This window comes from Bubalus kerabau, chromosome 11, assembly GCF_029407905.1.
Source record: "Bubalus kerabau isolate K-KA32 ecotype Philippines breed swamp buffalo chromosome 11, PCC_UOA_SB_1v2, whole genome shotgun sequence".
NCBI classification, from domain to species: domain Eukaryota; kingdom Metazoa; phylum Chordata; class Mammalia; order Artiodactyla; family Bovidae; genus Bubalus; species Bubalus kerabau.
The window spans coordinates 91518433-91541454 of record NC_073634.1 but is presented as its reverse complement, the minus strand read 5'-3'; the positions used below and the strand labels follow the sequence as shown (position 1 = coordinate 91541454).

General features: G+C 49.1%; 1 long non-coding RNA gene and 1 pseudogene across 1 annotated transcript; one reads left to right on the top strand and one right to left on the bottom strand.

Moving 5' to 3' along the window:
- Positions 1–7718: 7718 nt before the first annotated feature.
- On the top strand, positions 7719–12665 carry LOC129623851 (60S ribosomal protein L10-like; annotated as a pseudogene).
- Positions 12666–15605: 2940 nt separating this feature from the next.
- Positions 15606–18434, bottom strand: LOC129623486 (uncharacterized). The gene is made up of 3 exons (XR_008700560.1): positions 18406–18434; positions 17385–17456; positions 15606–17305 (listed from the first exon to the last, which is right to left on the bottom strand). It is a non-coding gene; the product is annotated as an uncharacterized LOC129623486 (long non-coding RNA).
- Positions 18435–23022: the final 4588 nt, after the last annotated feature.

Genomic DNA, 23022 nt, shown 5'->3' with positions numbered 1-23022 from the left:
ACTGGTCCTTTCCTTCCTTCCGAGTCTGCACTAAGTGGTCATGGGCTCTGGGCCCTGTGTTTACCCTGAATCCTGACCCCCAGGGGCTGCCAGGGGGTGAGGGGGCTGATGAGGAAGCAGAAAACCGTAACCAGCCTGAGAAGTTTCCCCATGAGGGCCTCCAGCATGCCAGGGAGGTTAGAGGAGAAAGGTTGGAGGAAGGAGGCTTCAGGGAACAGGCAGGAGAAGATCCATGGAGGAGGGACTTTAAGATGAATAAGAGTCACCCGAGAGTGGAGGAGAAAAGGAATCTGCCCACTGTAGCATTTCCGCTTCTCTTTACTGCCAAGGGGGATGAGAAAACACTGCCCACCAGAGATGCAGCGGTCTCTGCTGGCCCCCTCGGCCCTGCCGGGCATGGGGAGGACCAACATCTACCCACCAACCCAGAGGAGCCACGCAGCCCCAGCCCGACTGTCAGGGAGACGAGCTCAGTCAGGCGAGATGCATGGAGTTCAATTTCCACTTCAGCTCTAAAGAGCAAAATGGGGATCTGGGTGGAAGTAGGATTGTCGGCGATTTTTCATTCTAATTGGGAAACTCACCCAGAGAGGCTGCAAGAGCCGAGATAATCAATCTCCCATACCGTGTGTCAGGGCAGCCTTCCTATCTCATCCCATGGGGATGGAGCAGAAGTCCCGAGAGGCCCTGGCAGGGGCGGTGGGGGGAATGGTCATGGGAAGCCCCCTTCCCACAGACTAGTTCCCACTGCCAGAAAAAAAAACAAAACAAAACAAAACAGGGCGACATCCCCACAGCTTCTCAAGGTCCAAATCAATCACCTCCATCTCAATTCCCTTTTCTCATCAAACCTCAGCCGTGAACCGGCCCGGCCTCATCAGAATTCTGTAGCTAGGGCTCCGAGACTACAGGAATTGAGAACTAGGTCACCCCGTGGGGAGGGAAGGTCGCTGTGTGGTTTCATCTAACTAGGTGGCTGGAAAGCCCCCAGGCCCCAGTTCTCTCCTGAGTCACCAGATCTCTGTCAAGTGGTGGATTTGCAGAATCCGAAATTTGTTCTTATGGATAAAGAGCACGGGGTGGAAAAGGAGCACAGACCATTGCTGAAATCAGATCTGATCATTCAGAGACGATTTCCTGGGTGCCTTGTCGACACCCCCCACCAAAGGGAACAAAGCCAAGGGACACTCGGCCCCAGCCAGTGGCTCTGATTGAAAAGAGCTCAAGTCTCTGCTGGGCACAGAAGCAGGGTGGCCGTGAGCAGTGTAAGGCTGGGGTGCTGGGGGTGGGCAGGGAAGGCAGAGAGAGCCTCCGGCTGTGATGCTTAGGCCCAGCTGAGGGTGAAGAATGAGGAGGGATTTCTCCAGATTAATAAACTCACTGGTATCCCACCCACCCCATCCCCTATTTGGAAGAAAAGTAAGACTCCGGGAGAGCAAGTGTCAGCTCTGAGGCCACAGGGGTACCGGCCTCTCCCTAGAGCCTATGTGTTCAGCATGTTACCCCAGACCCCCAGAGCACAAGGAGGAGAACACAGGTTTGTGCTGTGGCCACCAAAGGTTATAGGTGAAGTCATGAGTGGGCATGAGGTTGCCCAGAATTGCAGAATGAATGGAAAAGGTGATCAGGCTGGAGTCCTAGATTCCCACCACTACCTGGGGATATGGAGAAGAGAAAAAGTTCTCTAAGGGCAGGTGTGCTCAGTCATTCAGTCATATCTGACTCTTTTGGACCCCCTAGACTGCAATCCACCAGTCTCCTCTGTCCATGGGATTCTCCAGGCAGGGATACTGGAGTGGGTTGCCATTTCCTCCTCCAGGGGATCTTCCCAACCCGGGGATTGAACTCATGTCTCCTGTGCCTCCTGAATTGGGAAGCCCTCTCTCTAACGAACTCAGAAGAAATAAATAGAAGGAAGTTCAGTTCAGATCAGTCGCTAAGTCGTGTCTGACTCTTTGCGACCCCATGAATCGCAGCATGCCAGGCCTCCCTGTCCATCACCAACTCCCGGAGTTCACTCAGACTCACGTCCATCGAGTCAGTGATGCCATCCAGCCATCTCATCCTCTGTCGTCCCCTTCTCCTCCTGCCCCTAATCCGTCCTAGCATCAGAGTCTTTTCCAATGAGTCAACTCTTCCCATGAGGTGGCCAAAGTACTGGAGTTGAGGAAAGCCATCCCTTATTCATTTTTACTGAGAAACAGCCTGATTTCCTATGAATTTCTATTCTCTAAGGGTTTCTTTACACTTCAGAAGTGAAAATCACTACCCAGGCCAGAACCCAAACCAGGACTAGAGCAGGGGCAGAAAGTGAGAGATGGTCTCTGCCTGATCTGATCAAGGACGGCTTCCTGGAGGAGGAGAACAGTGTTTCTTCTGAGCTAACACCCGTAAGGGCTTCCCAGGTGGCTGAGCAGTAAAGAATCTAACTGCCAATGCAAGAGCCGCACGTTCGATCCCTGGGTTGGGAAGATCCCCTGGAGAAGGAAATGGCAACCCACTCCAGTATTCTTGCCTGGAGAATCCCATGGACAGAGGAGCCTGGTGGGCTATAATCCACGGGGTTGCAAAGAGTCAGATACCTCTTGGTGACTGAATGACAACAATGACAAGGCTTGCATGTAGGAGATCTCATAGAGCGGAGTGGGACAGTTGCCTTGAAATAACGCATAAGTGGATTTAGAATGTGGCAAAAATCAGTGTTGTATATGTAAGCTTTTGGAGGTAGCCTCACATGGGTAAATACCCTAAAGAAAAATGATGTGGAATACTGCTTATAAGTGGTTTTCATGAGGTCATGACTTTTATTGAATCATGAAATATTGAGCCGTTCTCTTTAATTTGAAAAAGAAAATTCAGGAGATGACACAGAAACACATCAAGGGAAGTTTATCTGTTTGTTCCATTAAAATATTACCTGCCAGAGGAAAGCATGTACTATAATTATTACCCTTGCTCAATGCATGCTAAATATCTCCACGTGGCCAGTGGTTTATTTTCCCTTCAACTTCTCTGCTGTTATTTCAGCTATTTCAGAGAAATCAGCTCAAGCAAGTCAGTTTGAAGTTTAAAGAAATGAGACTTGGGCTCAGAGATAAATAGTATCATTGCCACTAATTTCATTGTTTCAAATACAAGACTTTATTTTGAGAAGAAAGTTTAATTAACCAGAGGTGGATCACTAAATTCTTTGACTTTAAAATCGTACTTTCTGCAAGATTTCACCTGTGAAATTCACAGCCTTTAATTACTGCCTCACATCTTAAAAGGGAGAACCTTTCTTCTGAGTGGCTAATAACATTATTATCAGAGGTAATTATAGATCCGGGGTCTGTAGTCCATCGCACCATAATGCATGGACCACATCACTCTGGTTTTTGAACTCTGAAAGTAATTTGTTAGGGAAACACTTTCTCCCCAACCCTGAAACAGTGTTGATGTTTTGGATCTGCTGTTAATTTCTGTTCTTTTATCTTTTTTAAAAAGGGGTGAGGTGGGGGAGAAACATTTAGAAATCAGTCCTTTACTGGATGAATTTCTTCACTTCCCAGAAAGCAAGAAAACAATTGTTTCCTGTAATTGGACAGTTTGATTGGAGGCAGGTGGTGCTGAGCTGAGGAAACTGGAGCCACAAAGCCAATTTTGGCTTCAAGCACATTTCCTTGCGTTTTCAACTCCGGCAGCACAACATGGAAATTGGCTCCACAAAAGCCGACTATAAATTTAGTTCCCATCTCTGTAACTAGCACCTTATCAGCCATGAAGCGCTTTAGCAACTGGGGCCAGTGCGCACATCTGACAAGATCGCAGCGCTGCCCTGAGATACCCCAGCCTTCATTTCTCAGGCCAGTTCTTGCTGCCATAAAGCAGGAATTTATGAACAATTCTGGAAGCATCATGTCCCATCGTTTTTAACACATGGGGATATTTTCTTCTTCTGGGTTCGCTGACCTTCGTGTTGCTCAAGTTACGTTATCTTGAGTTAATATTTGCTTTCAATATTTTGGAGTAACAGGCCGTGTTATCCACAGGTTTGTAATGGGACCACAGATTACAAACATCAGTCCAGAGAAAGGGCCAAAATCAGAGGCATGGAGGATTCGCGGGAGCCATCTATGACTCCTCTGCTGCTTCCCATCCAAACGTCCCCCAGCCTTTCCCTTGCTTTTCTTCCCCCGCCCCCGCCTACAGCAGCTGACAAGCAATAGTCCTTCACAGACAGAGAAGCTGCGGCTCAGAGAGGTGAATTGCTTTGACCAGGGTCACACAGGGAGTTAGGAACAGAGAAGTAATAAGCTTAGAATCTAACCTCCCAGCCCACTGCTTCAAGTACATATTTCTCTATTAATTTCCTCCCTGCTGAAAATCCATAATTCAAAAGTCATGTTTAAGCAACTGGACACAGTAACAGGATGGGGTTGGGGGTGAAGAAAGGCAAAAGGAAATTTATCTGATGAGTCTATCCAACCATTGTCCTTTGTATATTCTACATATTAAATCAGTTACTTCAAAGCTCCACTCATTTTGTCACTAATTTCTGGCCATGCTTAAGTTTTCTTAAAAAAAATGTCAATCTGATGGTTACATAAATTTTAATCTCCTTATTTATTTTTGGTGGTTACAAATAATCTCTTCTAATCCTAAGTAAATTAATGGCTTAAATAACCTCATTCCCAAATAAATTTCACCTGTCAATCTACATATCTGTATAGAATTATTTTACCAAAAAAAAAAAGATTGCAAAGTTTGCTTAGAGCCTTAGAATTATAACACTATTTTCCAAGGTGATTATATGAAAGGAAATACCATTAAATTTTCCTTTCCAAGCTAATGGATACCCATGGTTTAAAGTCTTGACTTCATTAATGAGTCTCTGAATCCAAACACCAAAGGTTTAAATGCAAACAATGAGTCTCCTCCTCCACTCTGACACTTTCCTTTTAATACTTGGCTTAACAATATTCTCTAAACAATGATTTCTAAAGACACTCCAGGAAGAATTAGAGTTGTCCTCTCTGCCAGACTGTTGGAGAAAGAATTCCTCAGCACTTTGCGTGTGTGCTCAGTCAATTCAGTCACGTCCAACTCTTTGTGACCCTGTGGACAGACATATAGCCCACCAGGCTCCTCTGTCCATGGGATTTCACAGGAAAGAAGACTGGAGTGGGTTGCCATTTCCTTCTCCAAGGGATCTTCCCAACCCAGGGATCAAACCTGTGTCTCCTGCATTGCAGGCAGATTCTTTACTGACTAAGCTACCAGGGAAGCCCTCCCCAGCCCTTGGCTATGTCATAACGTCCAAGGCCCAAGCTTCGTGGCTCCTACCCTAGTGGCTGCTGGTGGCCAGCAGGGAACAGAGGAGACAGGCACACAAGCACTGTGACCATTTTCTAAGAAAGATCTCATGCTGATTAAACCTTTCAGAAAGCATATTGAGTTTGCACAAGGAGACCTGGTTGATAGCTAACTCAGAAATCTTGGCATCACGACAGAACCAATATTTTCACAGAGGTGGCACAGTCTTAAACAATGTCGTCAGTGTGCAGGACACAGGCAGCCCTTCGATCGGCATCCAGCAAGGGTAATTTTTCCTCCACCTTTTCTGGAGAAAGGGGCTGATGAAGGGTTTGGGATGGGGGATGAGAGTGAGAAGGGTGGGTAGGGTGGTGGGGAGTTTGAGCGCCCCTTCAGCACTGTTTCTATAGACGCAGCCACGGCCGCAACTCACACAAAGCTGGCCCAACCAGGTTCAAACAGGTTCAGGGATCTTGCTGACACCAGCCCCGCAGCTGTTTGGTTTTCCTAATATGTGTAGAAACAGCTACACAGAACTTGGCTTAACCTCAATTTAACCACATAAAGTCAAAAGCATGTTGCATTTCCCCTCAGTGGGAGGCAGGCCAGCAGCAGCATCTTTAGAGCCCCTGGGCCTTAATGGACCAGGGCCGCCAGCAGAATGGCCCCTGCCTCTTCCTTTCCGCCGGCCTCTGAGTCTCCCATCAGAGGGAGGGGTTCAGATGCTGACCCACAGTGGGAACGGCGCTTACACAACCTGGAAACTGCTCCTGGGACCTGCCAAGCATAAGGAGGGCTCCATCACACGCCATCTGGGCATAGGCTTGGGGATCAGGAGGGTTCAGGATCCACCCCAGAGCTCCTCGTTGTCACCTAGAGGTTCACACGGTCCTCTTGGCAGTTTCCTCCTGGGGCTGGCAGGTCCTGGCCTGCCTCCCTGGGAGTGGTTTTAGAACAGATCGTGTTCTGAAGCCGACACACTGCTTGCTGAATGGCTGGTACTCAGCAAACAGTAACTGCGAGGGTTGACTCATCGCTTCCCATGGTCTCCATCCTTCCAAAGGTGTCCGCATCCCCAGCCAGGCCAATGAGCCATCAGGGGCTCCTGACATGTCAACAGGAGCAGAGAACACGCGACAGATGTCAGCCACCCCTTTCTGGTGACTCTCACCCTCTCTCCCGGAGCCCACCCACTCCCAGCTGGAAAGGAGCGAGCATTTCATTTCTGACTCCCTCTCTCTCACACTCACAGCCAAGCGGCCTTCCTTTGCAGCAGCCTTCCATCCTTCCATCCCTCTCTTTCCCCTTCTTCCAACTTCTCAGGTCCTTCCTCAGCTTGAAGCCCAGCACACTGGAAAATTCACACCCTGAAATGCGGGAGACCCAGGTTCCATCCCTGGGTCGGGAAGATCACATGGAGAAGGAAATGGCAACCCACTCCAGTATCCTTGCCTGGAGAATTCCATGGACAGAGGAGCCTGCCGGGCTATAGTCCATGAGGTCGCAAAGTGTCAGACACAACTGAGGGACTAACACTTTTTTCTGCACTTGTACTGAGTCCCTCCCCTGCTAGACACCATCAGAATTAGGCAAGGATGAGAGAGCAGCCAGATGTCCAAGAAGCACTGTCCAGGGAAGGCGGGCTGGGCAAGAAGGCCCTCACAATGTGGATCTGACATCGCTGTCTTCTCAAGCCGCCCTCCTCTCTGCAGCTGAGAGTCACTCAGGGCCCTTTTCACCCATCAGACGCCCTGCCTTGATTTCTGGCCCACATCTCTAAGTGTCCAGGTCCTACCCAGCAACCCTAATGCAGGGTCACCCAGCCCATTTCAGACTTCTTACTGTGGCTCAACCACAAATTGGTCCCTATTGTTACTGACTTTCTATGTAAATAGATCTTCCCTTCCAGCTGGGAGGCAGGGTTGCTGGCATCACACAGAACCTGGTTCTCAGGCTTTGGTCTCAGCTGTGATGGAAAGACAACCCTCTGCAGGAAACAGCCCTGCTCCAACCACTGTGCCCACAAACCCTCAGTTTAGTTTGGATGGATTTCTAGCCGAGTCCTCAACACAGTGAACACCCTTATCGGGCAGGAGGCAGACTGATGAGAGAGCTGCTTCTGCTCCATTTGGAAATCTTCCCGCTCCCTGTGAAAGGCCTGGCTGGTCTGCCAGACCCAGGCTCCATCAGATTTGGAAATCCCCCTGTCACAGCATCCTCTTTCCACTCTCCCATCAGGAGGTCATCTAACTTTTCCTTGAATTGCCTCACGGATGGAGTATTCCCGCCCGTGGGGGCAGGTCCTTCCATTCTTAGACGTTTCCCATTGCTGGGAGGAATTCCTGTGTATTGAGCTCCCAATGGACACCAGCAAGTCTCAGTGCCTCCCAGCAGATTTATGACTCATTGTTCCTGGTGTCACCATGGGCTGCCTCCCAGCCTGGCGTTACCAGTATCAGCATCATAAGAACTAGCTGTACGCAAAGTCTCGCTTCTGCTGAGGTGTCCCTGATGCTGCGATCCACATCTTTGACCCGGGACGGAAGGAGACGAAAGTAGGTAAGTTCCCACTGAAGCCCTGGAGACTGCTTACATTTGTGCCGACACATACCTGGTGAAAAGCTGTGGCAAAGATGGCTCTCATATCTGCGCGCAGCTCCACCCCATCCACATCACCTGCATCCCTAAGACATTGTCCGCACTGGAGCTGATCGGATCTGACAGGCTCCAGACAGGTGTACGCAGTGCCTCTGGAAAGTGCCAGGGCGCAGTGGCCAGGGTCCACATGGGCCAAATCATAATGTCCACCCGCACCAAGCTGCAGAACAAGGGGCAGGTGATTGAGACCCTCCGTGCAGCCATGTTCAAGCTCCCTGGCCACCAGAAGATTTTTGTTATAGGGATTTATGAAGTTTAATGTGGATGAATTTTAAAACATGGTGGCAGAAAAGGTGGCTCCTTTCAGATGGTTGTGGGGTTAAATGCATCCCTAATCATGGCCCCCTGGACAAATGGCAGCTGTCCCTTCCTTACACCTGCCTGCATGCTAAGCTGCTTCAGTCGTGTCTGACTCTGTGTGACCCCATGGACTGTAGCCCGCCAGGCTCTTCTGTCCATAGGATTCTCCAGGCAAGAATACTGGAGTGGGTTGCCATGCCTTCCTTCAAGGGATCTTCCTGACCCAGGGCTCAAACCCGAAGCTCCTGCATTGTAGGGAGTTTCTTTACCATGAGTGTCATCTGAGAAGCCCCTCTTTACTCATGTCCACCAACAAATCCTACTTTCCTGTCAAAAAAAAAAATTATCGAGCACCAATTGCATGACTGTGAAAGGATAAAATGGAAAATGAGAAAAACTTAGGTTCTGTCTACCTAAGCTTACCATCAAGGGATCATTACAACAAGGTAAGAAAATTATTGTGTAAAGAAAAAAAATAGACCAAAACAAAATATACCAAAGACAAATAGCAATGAACTTCTGGTTGTGAAAACACAAGAAGTTCGTTTTCTTCTCTTCTTTTTACTTTGTTTGTGTTTTATTTTTTTTGATTGTAAATGTATACATTTATTTCCATTCTATTAATTTTTATATCTGTTGAAGCTATTTTTTTTGGTACACATGATCCTTATTGATTGAAAATTTTAATCATTAAGCAATGACCATCTGTATATATGCATTTTGTCTTAAAATTTGACTTTCTGATTTTCTATCAGAAAATTATGACTTTCTTGATTACTAGTATATTTATATTTTTATTTTTACCATATTTGTATGTTTTCACTGAAATATAGCTGATTTATCATATTATGTTACTTTCAGATGTAAAGCACAGTGATTAAATATTTTTATAGATTATACTCCACTTAAAGTTATTATAAAATATTGCCTACATTCTCTGTACTGTACAATATATCCTTGTTACTTATTTTGTACATAATAGTGTGTACTTGTTAATCCCCTACCCTATCTTGGCTCTCCTACTGTTTGTGTTTTTAAATATGGAGCAATGATTATTTCTTTTTTCGGACGTAAACTTCTGATTTAAAAGGCATGTGCCCCCCACGTCACCACCTACCCCCACCCAGGGTTTCTGGGAGAGCCTCCTGGTGCCAGGCTGTGGGCCCAGTTCAGGGATCAGCTCTGGTTCCTCTCCTAGCAGGTCACAGGCTTTCAGGAAATACCCCCATGGGGGCAATGCAGTTGAATGAAGAGGGCACACAGCCTGGCAACAGGGCTGAGCTGAGTGTGAGTCCCAGCTCAGCCTATCCCCTAGCAGGGTGACCTGGGTGTGAGGGTCCCCCAGGTCCTCTGTCCCTCCACTTCCTCTCCCACAAGTTGAGCAGCCCTGCAAGTGGTGCAGACCCACAGATGTGCCACATGCCGTGGGCTCCCCATTAGCAAAGGTGATGGTTTGCGGGACTTAGTTGAACCCCAGCAACTGCCCTCATCCCATCTCTCTGTTTTTTCTTCCATCTGACAAAGGTCACTAAGCCCATTTATCAGACTACCTCTTAAGGGTAATGCCAGGGTGTTTAAGGGGTGTTTAACGTTTAACATTGGCCCATTAGGTGGTGTAGATGTGGCCTGTGAGTGGCTGTGTTCCTCTCCAGAGCAGGACCAAGGACAGGGCTGCAGGAGCAAGACCCAGGTTGAGGCGCCCTGGTCCAGGAGGGACTCAACAAAAGCAGGCATTCCAGCATTTTCCATGGCAGGCAACAGTGCTTATCCTACCCTGTCTGCCTCCTGTGACCCTCACTCCACTTCACCAGGAGAAAGTACTGGTGTGATTGGAGCCGCAGGTCCCAGAGAACATAAACAATGCCGGCGATGAGGGTCATTCTCAGATGAGCCGAGATAAGCTCGTTGCCTGTTTTCCTGACCTTCACAGTCATTCACACACAGTGGATGGAATAATATTTAACTGTTTCTAATCACTGCAGACAGTGACTGCAGCCACAAAATTAAAAGATGCTTGCTTCTTTGAAGAAAAGCTCTGACAAACATAGACAGCATATTAAAAAGCAGAGACATCACTTTGCTCACACAGGTCTGTATAAAGCTGTGGCTTTTCCAGTAGTCATGTGTGGATTTGAGAGTTGGACCATAAAGAAGGTTGAGCACCGAGAATTGATGCTTTAGAACTGTGGTCCTGGAGAAGACTCTTGAGACCCTTGGACATTGAGGAGAACAAACCAGTCAAGCCTAAAGGAAATCAACCCTGAATATTCTTTGGAATCACTGATTTTGAAGCACCAATACTTTGGCCATCTGATGTGAAGAACCAATTCACTGGAAAACACCCTGATGCTGGCAAAGACCAATGGCAGGAGGAAAAGAGGGCAACAGAGGATGAGATGGTTGGATGATACCACTGAATCAATGGACTTGAGTTTGAGCAAACTCCATAAGATAATGAAGGACGGGGAAGCCTGGCATGCTGCAGTCCATGGGGTTGCAAACAGCTGGACGTGACTGAGCAACTGAATGACTGAACAACAGCAGCAATGACTCCTCCACACAGCAAAGAGTGAACTTAAGCCATTTCACTGGGAGACTTTTAGGGTTTAAATGTGTTTTGTTCTCTGCATTAGGCATTTGTGAATACGAAATGAACCTCTTCTTTTCCTTTCCTATTCTCCGAATGAGGACAACCCCAGGAAAGCATCGCCAGCGATGTTCAGATGGGTAGCCTACAGGTAGCCCTGTCTTGGATAAGTCTCCTTTCCTCTGGGGCCCCAGTTTCCAGCTGTGAGATGCATGGTCTGGACCAGCTCACGGCTCAGTGCCCTTCTAACCCCACAGCAGTAACCTCATTCCCCTCCCTTCACTGTGGTGAGTCCGTCTCCAGTTTTTCTCTTCGCTCTTTCAACGCCACTTAATAAGTCACCAGGCTCTCCTTCCCGTCACATTTACCTGCTCAGTGGACAAACTCTGCCAAGAACGTACAGTGCCTGGGGCAGAGGAAGCCAGCAGCACGTACTCCTCCCCAAAGGCAGACCAGAGAACATCGAGGTTGTGAAGACAGCGAGCCAGACAAGTGCTAGGTCCCAGACCACAGGCTCCAGACCCCTCTAGAGACCCAGCTTCATCTGCCTAACTCCTAGCTGCCCCAACCCTGGGTAACCAGCAGCAAGAAGTGACATTTCTCTACCTGGAGATTTACATCTGTATTGATGTGCCGGGGCTGCCATAACAAAGCACCACAGACCAGGCGGTTTAAGCAACAAGAATTTATTCTGAGACTGGAAGTCTGAGATCAAAGCGTCGGCAGGGTTGGTTTCCCTTGAGGCCTCTCACCTTGGCCTATAGACGCTCTGCGTCTCCCCGTGTCCTCGTGTGATCACGCTTCTGTGTGTTTCTATGCCCTAATCTCCCCCCCACTTATGGTGGGTTAAGCCCACCGTGTGACCTCACGTTACCTCAATCATTTCTTTAAAAATTCTGTCTCCAAATACAGTCAGGTCTGAGGTCCTGGGAGTTAGGATTTCAGTCTGTGAATCTGGGGGAGACAACGCTGTCCATAATATCATCCACATTATTACTTTACCCATGAGGAAGCTGAGGCTTTCCCCAGATCTCAGAGCAAACTGGGAAGGAAGGGACACAGGAAGAAAGGAGGGAGGGAGGAAGCAAGAGACAGGTATTAGTATATTTTTTAAATCCTCCATTTGCACCTTATGTTCTGTTTTCCAGGGCTTCCCGGGTGGCTTGATAGTAATGAAATCCCCCTCCAATGCAATAGCTGCAGGAGGCCCAGGTTCGAGTGCTAGGTCAGGAAAATCCCCTGGAGGAGGAAATGTCAACCCACTCCAGGAGTCTTGCCTGGAGAATCCCATGGACAAAGGAGCCTAGCGGGCTATAGTCCATGGAGTCGCAAAGAGCTGGACACAGCTGAGCACACACATGCACGCACCCATGTTGCTTTCCTGTGTCTTTAATGCAACATGGAGATAAACTGAGTCGCCCCTTAAGATAGTCAAAGAAAGGCACCTGCAAGCAAAGTTCCCGGGAGGTGGTGCAGATGGCGTCTGCCGGGCAGAGAGGACCCGCGGAGCTGGCTGAAGTCCTTCCCGGCCCACATTCCACTTCGTGAGTCAGACCCAGCCTTCCTGTGGCTGGAATGTGTGGGCCTGCGGTGCTTATTCCTTCTCCACTTTGTGATGAGGCTTCTGATAAGGGTGACCCTCCTTCTGACAGGTGCAATCCTGCACCCTGGCTCACCCTCTCCTGTGGGTGTCGGACCCAGGATCTCGCACGTGCCAGCCGCCGCCCCCCTTTCCAGCCTACCAGGACAACTACGTCCATCTCCTCCTGGCTGGGAACTCAGCAACTGGGCGCTGCTGGTGTTTGTTCAAAGGTTCGGTATCTGAGACTCATGACTAAATTCAGTAATAACACCACAATTTCACCAAAAAAGCATTATAGTGATTACTGAGTTATATTAGGAGCTTATTTAAGATAACATCTTATTTGCACAATGTAGTTCAAATAGATGGTTAGAGCAGAGAGCGCAGTTGTTAAATTCCTGTGTACATTAGCATAATCACACTGGAAGTGTGTGCCACTTTTAAACATATGAACAGCTAAAAGCGAAAGCATAAATATATGTCTTTTAAGGTGGTGGCACAGTTAGAATAAGAGGGTTTAGGTTTATATGTAAACAGGAATTTAGTTGTCTTTTTAGCACAGAACAGTAGGATGTAAAAATCTCTCCAAGACAGGTTTGTTAAAGAAGCCAAATCTCTCATCCCAAACTGCTGCATTTCATTAATAGCAGTTTCTGTTTATCAGATACTTTCTCTGTGCCAGGCACAGTGCTGGGCGCCTTACATAACTCTCTCATGTCATTTATTCCTCCTTGCATGATAGCAATAAATATTATTATCCCCATTGGAAAGATGGTAAAATCGAGGCTCCAAGAGGTGAGATGACTTGTCTGAGGCCACACAGCTAGAACGAGAATTCAGACCTCACTCCCTGCACCTCTGTTGTTGCAGTTGTTCAGTCGCTAAGTTGTATCCAGCTCTTCGCGACCCCATGGACGGCAGCACGCCAGGCTTCCCTGTCCTTCACCATCTCCCAGGGCTTGCTCAAACTCACGCCCATTAAGTCAATGATGCCGTCCAACCATCTCATCCTCTGTCACCCTCTTCTCCTCCTGCCCTCAATCTTTCCCAGCATCACGGTCTTTTCCAATGAGTCAGCTCTTTGCATCAGGAGGCCCAGATATTGCTGCTTTAGCTTCCGCATCAGTCCTTCCAACGAATATTCAGGGTTGATTTCCCCCTGTGTTACCTGTCAAAAAATGGGGCATGGCCAACTAGGTTCCAGACAAGGCTCGGGGGTCTTCATCAGCCCCCAGGGCTCTCTAAATGACCCTGGTTGCAGAACCCTCACTCAGCTTCAGAGCATGGAAGGAAAGCAAACCCAGAGCCTAGCCAGAGAGGGCAGCCTTCTGCACCGATGCTCTGCCCCACCCTGAGACCCAGGCAGCGCTGGGGGTACTCCATGACGGAAACCAACAGCCCTCAGGGCATGTGGGAACTTCCAGGGAAAGATTGAGGGTGGGAGGAGAAGTGGGTGACAGAGCCCCTGACCCCTCACCTTGCTGCCGCCCACAATCATCCCGCTCAGAAGCCTGCACACTGCTCTCACCTGGTGGAGACTCATCCCTGTTCCGTGTCGCTCATCACAGCCTAGCAGACAGCTTTCTGTCCTGGACTTTGTGTTTCTTAAAAGAGAAGCATGACCTGTGACCCCTGAGCGGCTCAGGTCAGCCCACCGGCCTCCCAGCTCCAATGCTGTGCTTGAGCTGCCTTCAGATCAGCACATCTAAGACTTCTTCCCCAGTCATTCAAAAACACAGTCATTCTCTCGGTATCTCCAGGGGATTGGTCCAAAATTCTTGGGTGCTCAAGTCCCTATACAAAATAGTGTAATACTCACATATAACCTATGACTCCTCTCTTAGACATGAGGTCACCTCTAGATGACCTGTTGTCCGGATACAATGCAAATACTGTGTCAACAGTTGCCCTCATGGCAAATTCAGGTTATGCTTGTTTGAAACTTTCTAGAATTTATTTTTTCAAATATTTTTGATCGAAGATTGGTTGAAAACACAGATACAGAATGAAGAAAATGGAGGCTGACTGTAGTCCAAACTAGTGTAGTCTAAACACGAGGCTCACCTAGGATTCCTTCCAACAACAGCTTCCACGTGGCTCCTCCCTGAACTTAAGAGGAATGATAATTAGTCAGCTTCATGGCGGAGCCTGGTGGGCTGCCATCTATGTGGTCGCACAGAGTCAGACACGACTAAAGTGACTTAGCAGCAGTAGCAGCTCCGCTGACTAATTTGAGTTCAGCTCTGACCCTCTGGTTAAGAAAGCTGTATGACTGGAAACTTACCAATATACCAATTATACAGTATATACTTAAGCATGTATTATATGACACATATAGGGCTTCTCTAGTGGCTCAGACGGTAAAGAATTTGCCTGCAATGCAGGAGACCCAGCTTCAATCCCTGAGTCGGGAAGATCCCCTGTAGAATGGATTGGCTACCCACTCCAGTATTAATATGCATGCGTGAGTGCTAAGTTGCTTCAGTAGTGTCTGACTCTGTGCAACACCAAGGACTGTAGCCCACCAGGCTCTTCTGTCCATGGGATTCTCCAGGGAAGAATACTGGAGTGGGTTGCTGTGCCCTCCTGCAGGGGATCTCCCTGATCCAGGGATCGAATCCCACTACATCTACCTGCATTGGCAGCAGGTTCTTTACCACTGGAGCCACCGGGGAAGTCCCAATATTTATATATATATATATATATATATATACACATATACATATATATATATACTTACTTGTGTTCTGTGCTTAGTCATTCAGTCGTGTCTGACTGCAATTCTGTGGACTGTAGCCCACCAGGCTCCTCTCTCCATGGGATTTCCCAAGCAAGAACACTGGAGAGGGTTGCCATTTCCTACTCCAAGGGATCTTCCCTACCCAGGGATCAAACTTGCATTGCAGGCAGCTTCTTTACCCATGGAGCCATTGGGTAAGCCTATATACTTACTTAATCATGTATTGTATGTCACACATAACATAAATTCATGTCATGTCACACACTGATTTATACTGCAGAGAAGGAATAAATCTGCTAAAGTTTCTTTCAAGTGTTTTCTTTGAGCATACAGAACATGCCACAGTAATGTTAATCCTGCTCTGGAAATAGAACTGCCATATGACCCAGCAATCCCACTGCTGGGCATACACACCAAGGAAACCAGAATTGAAAGAGACACGTGTACCCCAATGTTCATCGCAGCACTGTTTATAATAGCCAGGACATAGAAGCAACCTAGATGTCCATCAGCAGACGAATGGATAAGAAAGCTGTGGTACATATGCACAATGGAGTATTACTCAGCCATTAAAAAGAATACATTTGAATCAGTTCTAATCAGGTGGATGCAACTGGAGCCTATTATACAGAGTGAAGTAAGCCAGAAAGAAAAACACCAATACAGTATAATAATGCATATATATGGAATTTAGAATGATGGTAACGATAATCCTGTATGCTGCTGCTGCTAAGGCGCTTTAGTCGTGTTCGACTCTGTGCAACCCCACAGACAGCAGCCCACCAGGCTCCCCCGTCCCTGGGATTCTCCAGGCAAGAACACTGGAGTGGGTTGCCATTTCCTTCTCCAATGCATGAAAGTGAAAAGTGAAAGTGAAGTCCCTCAGTCGTGTCCGACTCTAAGCGACCCTGTATGCGAGACAGCAAAAGAGATACAGATATATAGAACAGACTCTTGGACTCTGTGGGAGAGGGCAAGGGCAGGATGATTTGGGAGAATGGCATTGAAACATGTATATTACCATATGTGAAATGAATCGCCAGTCCAGGTTTGATGCATGAGACAGGGTACTTGGGGCTGGTGCACTGGGATGATCCAGAGGGATGGGATGGGGAGGGAGGTGGGATGGAGGTTCAGGATGGGGAACACATGTACCCCCGTGGCAGATTCATGTCAATGTATGGCAAAACCAATACAATATTGTAAAGTAAAATAAATAAATAAAATGAACTGGAAAAAAAATAAAAAATCCTGCTCTATCTCTCCACACACTGCCCCAGTGGATCTTGGTAAACTGAAAGAACACCAAAATCTCTCTTCAGGTCCCAGCTCCACCCTCTCAGCTGTAGGACCCGGGCTGAGGATCTGGCCCAAGTGTAAACTGAGACGAACAGAGCGGGGACCCCACAAAGTGAGTGTGAGGATGAAAGCCCCGAGCAACGTGCCCAGCACACACAGGACACCAAGCTGAGAGGAGCTGGAGTTCATATTAGACACACTGGAGTATTTCTCTTGGAATGTAACCTACTGTGCACAGCTGACTCTAAGGGGCCGTGTCTACACAGAGCGTACCTGTACAAACTCCCTCATCAGCTGTCCCAGGCTTTCTAATATCACTGCATCCCAGGTGTCCTGGGACAGTGACGGACAAAAGCCGTCCTCGCAGTCCCCGAGCCGAGCGAGGTGAGCCCTGGCCATCATCTGTGTCTGTCTGCAATCACTGGTGTCGGCCCTGGACAGAGCGCCCTACCACGGCAGCGTCACACTCCTTCCTTTGCCTCTGGATGCTCTCACGGGGTAGCACAGAGGACCCTGGCAAATGCTTATTACTGGATAGACGTTGCCAAGTTTGCTGATGGCTGATGACTTTTTTATTTTCCTTATTTATTGTTGTTTGTTTGTTTGTTTATTGGCTGTGCTGGGTCTTCTTGCAATGCAGGCTTGTCTCTCTCTGCAGCGAGCCGCTTTCCCATTGCCCTGGCTTCTTTTGCGGAATACAGGCTCCAGGACACGTGGGCTCAGAAGTTGCAGGGCACAGGCTTTAGCTCCGAGGCCTGTGGGATCCTTCCAGACCAGGGATCGAAACCATGTCTCCTGCATTGGCAGGCGATTCTTTCACCACTGAGCCACCAAGGAAGTCCAGCTGATTTAAGAAGACAGACAGATTTAAATACAGGTTTCGCTTTGTTTCCCCCAGTAGCCAACCAAAGGTAGATTCTAACCTGGTAGACACACCTGTGTGTAGCAAACGGGCGAGTTCACCCGGTCCCCATGCTGGCCTTGGACCTGTCAGCCTTATAAAAATAATAAGAGGAACTGTGAGCATGTTGAATGCCCACAGGCACTGCACACTGCAGTGAGGAGGAGGGGAGAAAGTACACATGGTCTGTGGGCCCATCCTTCCCCCATGAGATAGGCAGTGTTAGCCCCATTTCACAGATGAGCAAACTGACACCCAGCAAGTCTCATTTGCCAAAGGTCACACAGCTGCTCAGTGTTTATCTACACTTGAAAAGAGAAAGACACTGATGTCTGTTCTAGGAATTAGGAACATCGATGCTGAGAACACTTAAAAAAGCCCTGTGCATTTTCCCATTTTTGAGACAGGTTTACTAATCAGGGACACGGCTCAAAAAATCCAGCAAAATGACTCAGTTCCTAGCAAAATGTCACGGCTCCCCATCGCTCTGGGACAACCCCAGCAAAGCCTGCGAGGAGAGACAGAGAGAGAAGAAAAGAACGCATCGGCGCGACAGCCAGAGCCATTTCCTCTGTGTCACCCTGCAGCAGCCTGTCCATCAGCTGAGTGCGAGGGGCTCACAAGGTGAGAACGCCCGCTGTAAAGGCAAGGGCAGGCTGGAGGGCTCACTTCCTGTCTTCTAAATATATTCTCGTTCTGATGGTATCGCACCCCCTGCGTCATGGAGCATGATCGCCCTTTACAGAGCAGATGGCTCAGGGACTCCTCAGCCAGGAGGAAGCCAGACTTTCTAAAGGCCTTCAGGAACAGTATGCTCAGGCCCACTCAAGCACTGGGCAGTCTCTTCCCCTGCTCCTCTCTAGCTCCTTTTCTCCCTCCTGCTCCTCCCCATTCTGCTCCTCCCCCCTCCTCCCCCCATCTTCCCCCTCTTCCCCCCATCCCTCCTCCTCCTCTCCACCCTCCTCCTTCTTCTCTCTGTCCTCCCCTCTCCCCTCCCCCCTTCTCCCCAGCCAGGCACTTCCAGCCTCAGGGTGAGCAGCCACCTCCAGCATGGGTGCGCTCCGTGAATGTTATCAGAGGAAACACTTGAGACCCAAGAGGCAAACAGAAACCATCCACACCTGGGGCTCTCCGCCTCCGGACGCCCCAGCCTCCGCCCAGGTGTCCTCAGGGGAGAAAGGGCCCATTCAGGTCTGTGGCTGGCCGTTCGTGCACCACGATCCTCAAATGCGGCAGAAAGAAAGGGAACACGCAAAACAGGAGGTGGGAGAGCTTCCCAGCAGCCCCGGAGTGAAGACCGGGCAAGGCGCGCGGCTGACGCCCGGCCCTCAGCCTCGAATCATCGGTCCACTGGGACCTGCGGCTCCTCCTAGGGTGACCTGAGGACGAAGTGACGTGAAGCCCTGAACCACGTAACACGTGCTCGGCACTGGGCTGGGAGAGGCTGGGTCCCCACTCTGGACCTGGTACGTTTCCACGATCTCCTTCAACACTGACAACTGGGCTCCTTCCTTCTCACAGTCACTATCAGTAACTACATCCATTTCATTGCTCCAGATGGGAAATCAAGGCTCAGGCAAGTGAAGGAACCTGGCCAGTATCACAGAGCTTGGAAGCGGTGGATCTGGAATTCTAATCCCATGAACAGAGGCCCATCTGCGTCCTTCTGCTACTCAGCATCTGCCCCCAGGCAGTCCATGCCCCTGGCTGGTCACAGAGGCAATATTCTCAAGGGTGCGATGGGGAAAGAGGCTTAGAAATGGAGGTCGGGCGCCTGCGTGTAGAAGGACACACGTGACTGCCTCGAAGCCTGCACAGTGCCAACACCGAAAAGACTGGCCAGGAGCAGGGTGACCAGCATGGATGTTCCCTTCCCGACAAGCCAAATTCCCCAAATACTTAAAGACACCTCAATATTCAGAGACCACCAACTTTAATATAAATAATATTACTACTACTAAGTTGCTTCAGTCGTGTCCGACTCTGTGCGATCCCATAGACGGAAGCCCACCAAGCTCCCCTGTCCCTGGGATTCTCCAGGCAAGAACACTGGAATGGGTTGCCATTTCCTTCTCCATGCATGAAAGTGAAAAGTGAAAGTGAAGTCGCTCAGTCGTGTCCAACCCTCAGCAACCCCATGGACTTCAGCCTTCCAGGCTCCTCCATCCATGGGATTTTCCAGGCAAGAGTACTGGAGTGGGATGCCACTAGGTAGCTTATATTTACTGATTTCCTGCTACGTGCCAGGGGCTGTACACATGTCAATAATATATTCAAGTATCCACAGTCACTTAATCCTCACCACAGCCTTCCAAGGTAGGTTCTAGTGACCATCATTATTTGTATTTTGTAGGTGCTGGAGAAGACTCTTGAGAGTCCCTTGGACTACAAGATCAAGCCAGTCAATCCTAAAGGAAATCAACCCTGAATACTCACTGGAAGGACTGATGCTAAAGCTCCAATACTTTGGCCACTGGATGCAAAGAGCTGACTCATTGGAAAAGACCCTGATGTTGGGAAAGATTGAAGGCAGGAGGAGAAGGGGGCGACAGAGGATGAGATGGTTGGATAGCATCATCTATTCAATAGGCATGCATTTGAGCACACTCCAGGAAATCGCGCGGGACAGGGTAGCGTAGTGTGCTGCAGCCCATGGGGTCACAAAGGGTCGGACATGGCTTAGGGACTGAACAAACAGCAAGTGAAGGAACCGAGCTGGAGAACAGAGAAGAGATGTGGTTAATATCACCCGGCTGGGAACTGGTGCAGCCTGGGGTCAAGTCCAGCCAGCTGGGCTCTGGCATCTGTACTTTAATCCATGTGCTATTTTTCTTTGTAGGATTGTGTTTTAATTTTTCAAAGGATGACATGGGGATGGGCTCCCAAGGGCATCCAGGGGTTCCCACTCTGGTGGAGAGTCACTTCCTGTCGGAGTCCTTCATGACAGGTCACCGAGGTCAGAGGCCAAGGGTCACCCTGCTTCCTCCTCAGGCTCACCCCACTCCCCAGGGCCGGTGCGGCTCAGCCACACTGGTAAGAGGGGTTTCTGCGGTACTTCTCCAGTACTCCAGGGACCACCCCTGAATGCCCCCTGCACGCCCTGGACAGCAGCTCCTTCCTGGGTCGGGGAGAAGGGAAGGGGGCAGGCCACCCCTGAAGGAGAGTGGAGGGGGCAGAGGGATGTCTCCATGAAGGCTGGGGGTTTGGGGTCCTCTCCAGGCCTCAGGCCAGCACCCTTTCTTGTCCCTCTGGCCTATGGTGGGAGGACAGCGGCTGAACCCCACGCTCTCTGAGGTTCTGAGAAGTGAAAGCTTGTTCTCAGAGCTGAGGCAAGAGCCTCGGGTGGGCAGTCATTTGCTGTGTGACCTTGGATGAGTCCCCGAGGTCGCTGGTACTGATAGGAAGTGGTTAGGGTGACACCCTAAAACCATGCCTTCTGGAAAACAGTCAACTCAGAGCACCCACCTCAGGGTGACTTGACTGGGCCTCCTCGGGGCAGGACCACTGAGTCACGCAGCCCATGTTTCCCTGGTCTCGGTGATCCTCAGACTGCTCTGTCACCTCTCCCCTCCTCTCTCATGAATGATGGGGGGCTGTCACCGATCGGTACGGCCATGGACCACCCCAGTCAGTGTGTATGAAGCCAGGCCTCACCCCATCGCTGTGGCCATAAGTGAGCATCTCTTCCCAAATGGGCACTCAGAGATGTCTCGTTCGTACCTTGGAAGCAGCTTGGTGAGAGTATTTACACCACAGAAACGGGCAGACGAGGACTTTGTTTTTGTCTTTCCTTCAGTCACTTGTTAAACATTTGCCAGCATGTGGTTGCCACTCACTAGAGCCCATGAGTGGACAGGCAGAGGGGACCTATTCCCCTCTCTATGACTCCCAAGGGGACAAGACCCTTTACTACTGCTGGTCGAGGGCACAGGACCTGCACAGAGGGACACAGGTTCCCCTCCCAGCCCCACCGTGCCATGCAGTCCTTAAAGTATCATCCTGAATGTCTCAGAGCTGACCGAGCAGTCATCTGCCATCTGCAGAAGGAGGTCACCACTAGAAACCGCAAACGAGACAGGGCCTTCCTAGACACCGTTGCTCCAGCAACAATCCACTGTTGCTTGGCTTTTACCAAGCGTTCTGCAAGTTTTCTTTCTCCTAACTTGCTTTGATCTTCATGAGCTCTTAGAAACCTCCTCCAGAGAAAGGCACTCAAAGTCTGGAAAACCCAGAAACAAAGGGTTGCTGTTCACAGAAGGGCTCGTTAGACTTGCCCGACTCAAGACCCAAAGCCTGAGCTGAATACTCTGAGCGAGTGTTCTTAGTGACTCAGTTGTGTCCGATTCTTTGCAACCCAGTTGACTGTAGCCCATGAGTCCTCTCTCCATGGGATTCTCCGGGTAATATTACTGGAGCGGGTCGCCATTTCCTCCTTCAGGGGATCTTCCCAACACAGGGATCAAACCCAAGTCTCCTGGGTCTCCTGAATTGACAGGCAGATTCTTCACCATCAGCACCACCTGGGAAGCCCCTAAGTGGAGTTACCCTCAGGAAAAACAAAACCACATGTTCCTTCACGCTCTTCCAATCTCATCCGAGTCATCTGATTCAAGGACTGATTCAGATCCTCTTCCCATTTCTGCTTCACGTCACGTCGTCAATGACCACCTCCAGTTTGTGAACAGAATTAGAAACATACGTCAGTTTCTATAGCAAGACAGGGAGTGATTTTCCTGAGAAGTCAGTTTCAACACTGCCCTCTGGAAGAAGAGTCAGCAAGAGAATCATGAATACTCACCAAGTAAATGTTCTGAGGATGGGATCTGGCCCTCCCAGCTCCTGCCCCTGCCCACACTGGCACTTCCCTGGGTGAGCCCTGCCTCCGCCCTCCATGCCCAGAGTCCAGGCACTAGGGTCTTCCCACGTACTCAACCTTCGACTCGGCTACAGGTACCCTGTAAATGGCCAGGCCCCTCACAAACATAAGCCCCTGGGCTCTCCCCAGACTATCTCCTGAATCAATTCTCTCATCTACTAATAGCAAATTGCATCCCCTGCTTTATTTTATTTTAATTAAGTTTTTTAATGGAAAAAGTCACATACACATGTGGTAACAAAAAAAAAAAAAAGAGTAGGAAAGGATATACAATAAAAAACTGAGCTACTCTCCTCTCTAAGACCCCACATCTTATTCCCCAGAGGCAATTACTATCACAAGCCCCCTGGAAACTCTGCCTATGGAGTTCTTTACATGCAAGGGGCAAACCCTATTTGCTAGCTGACTTGACAGCATTGTTAGAATCTTTCCTTGCTCTCATGCTGCAAAGCCAGATACTCACTTTCCCAGCCTTCCCTGCAGCTGGGGATAAGCAGGTGAGACCCTGTCCTGGATAATGAGATATGGGAGTGAGATGGCCCATGGCAGGGGAGGAGGAGCCGGGGGGCAACTTGGAGTCTCTCAATTCCCAGATTTAAAAAAAAAAAATACAATTGTATCTGGCACTGACCAGCACCCCTTCTCATTCTTTATACTTAGACGTGATCTTCAGAGCCACAGAAGCCATTCTGGGGCCATGAGGAAACTAGTGTAAGGCTCTAAAAGCCAACACCTTTCATGAAGGTGACATGGGAAAGAAGGAAACTGGGTCCCTGACAACCCT